This window comes from Pteropus alecto, unplaced genomic scaffold (assembly GCF_000325575.1).
Source record: "Pteropus alecto unplaced genomic scaffold, ASM32557v1 scaffold35, whole genome shotgun sequence".
In the NCBI taxonomy this organism is placed as follows: Eukaryota; Metazoa; Chordata; class Mammalia; order Chiroptera; family Pteropodidae; genus Pteropus; species Pteropus alecto.
The window spans coordinates 2,249,063-2,251,533 of NW_006437828.1; the positions used below are offsets into that span (position 1 = coordinate 2,249,063).

Sequence of the window (2,471 nt, forward strand, 5' to 3'; positions counted from 1 at the left end):
TCAATCAAAGATATGTATGTAGAAGTGGATTTTTTAAAATTTTAAATTGTTTATCCTCCATGTCCCTGAAACTTTAAAATAGTAAAGAAATATTCCATGCAGCAAAAGACAGAATAGAAGGAATAAAAAGAAAGATGTTATAAGTCTTGTGGGACAAATACAAAATTTATTCTTATGGTAGATCAAAAATAAAATCTCTGTACTCTTCTCAATATTTCCTAACACTCAAAAGTAATACTAAACTTTAAACAAAGTAAACCACTTAGAAATGAAACATACCCTCCGAAATAACGAATCAGTAAAAATGGAGATCGAAACCAGCGTTAATGACCCTTGACATGCTTTTTGTCAATGTTATTTTCATTCACATGACTGTCAAAGTTTTATAGAGTTAATATTGGTCAAATATAAGATAAATGTGCAAAAGTCAATTGCTTTCCAAATCACTGGTAGCCATTGAAGATACAATGGAAACCACTGTTTTTACTTAATAGTGACAATAACAACAAAACTCATATATTATTTAAAACTAACCTGACAAGAAAATGGGTAAGACTTATAGGGAGAACTTTATAAAACTTTACTGAGAGAGATGAAATATTTAGGTAAACAGAGAGCTATACCATGTTTCTCAAGACTGAATAATGTAAAGATAACTTTTCTTTCCAAATTAATGTGTGGGCTTATAATGAAACAAAATGCTCTTAGAAAACACTCAGCCTCTATATATTTTTCATTGCTTATATCATTTTGATTCTTCATATGATTCTATTATCAAATAGAATTATTAAAGATTTTTCTGTGATATCTTGAGCAATATTACCAAATCATTAAGCAACAATTGTTCAATTATGCTTTGGAATATCATATGCCAGTTTGAAATGCGTGTTGAGGGGAAATAGGGATCAAAAACCCATGAAGTTCTCTCTTGCACGAAAATGAAGAAAGATATGGGATTTCTGTTAAGGGATGATTTGACCAGATGATAATTAATTTTATTGCTTTTACATGTTGCTTAATCTTGCCAAAAATTAAGCATTTTTTATTTTAGAGAGCCTATTAAAGAAAGCCTGTAGTTCCTTCACCAAGGGAAGCAGGTAGGATGATTTGGTCGGGTGTTTCTTTATTAGCTCGGGAATACCGACTGTGACCTCACTGTGCACTCCAGGCCCTTCTCCAGAGTGGACAGCAGTGCAACTCCAGCAGAGGTCAAGCAGGTATTCAGTGACCTGAAGAACTTATCTAAACACCCACTGTTGTCTACAGCTGTGCCACTCTGAACACGTTTGATCTCCTCTGATCTTTGAATCTAAGCAGGGTTGGGCCTGGTTAGTAATAGGATGGGAGACCACCTAGGAAGACCGGGTGCTGTAGGAAAAAACAAACACCCACTGTTTTCTGCAGGTCTCTGCATATAAGAAGACCTTGTCTCTAAGGTAGAGAGAGAGGGAGAAAGGAACAGTCTCATAATCTCATTTTTCCTACTTGTCTACTGGATCCAGAATAGCCTTGTGTTTTAAGAGAATGTGTGTGCATGGGTCGGTTGGGGTGGACGAAGAAAGACTATGCTTCTGTGTAGCCAGTGTCAGGCGAGCTCTCTGAACACCTGAACTGAAAAGCCTTTGGGGCAGAGACTCACACGATTACACCTAGGCCTCTTTGCTTGGGATGCGCTAAAGAAATAAACCTCTCCTCATGCTCTGACAGCACCCTTCTGTGGGTTTGCTTCATCTCTCTTATCACCGTGTGGTTACTTACTATTCCAGTTGTTTATTTAGTTAGTTTTTTCTTTCTTGTGTGCTGTTCCCCAACAGATTCTCACCCTTTTGAGGCAGTAAGCCTATCTCGTTCACCATTACTTCCTCAGCTTCTGGCAAGGTGGCTGGAACAGAGTAGGTAACTCAAGCATTTAAACAAAGGAGTGGATATGTGTGTAAATAAATGATAACAAGATGTACTAGTTAACAGGTGTGGAGAAATTTGGCTGTTTAGAGAAAAAAGTAATGTTAATCACATAATCTCACTAAACAATGGAGATTTGTAATCTGGGTACTTGCTACAAAGACATACAAAATGGTAGATAGATTGCCACCAGATTTTGAAAATACATTTGGTGTAGTCTGACTGATATTACGTGTTCCACATGAAATTGACCTAGTGGAACCCCGATGGCATTGAAACCTGGCGTCCCTCAGGGTCAGAGAAACTGGATGAATGAGGTGACCACTCACTGAACTCCTGAGAGATTTGCCACACGTAGCAAGGTGTCCTGAACAAGGGCATTAACAGCTGTTTGAGTCTCCAATTAAATGTCACTAAGAAAGAGGCCCTCACCGGCATCAGTGGTTTGTCACTGAGATGCTTTTTGCTTGGACAGCTCTGTATTAGGAAGCTCCTGGGGGAATGAACACAGCGGTGTCGGGAAGCAGGGGACCACTTCCTGATGTTCACGCCAAGTAACCTACTCGCTC

The 2,471-nt window shown here is 38.4% G+C and overlaps 1 pseudogene; it reads left to right on the plus strand.

Moving 5' to 3' along the window:
* Window positions 1–1,258: 1,258 nt before the first annotated feature.
* Window positions 1,259–1,377, plus strand: LOC112482248 (annotated as a pseudogene).
* The last annotated feature ends 1,094 nt before the right edge of the window (window positions 1,378–2,471 follow it).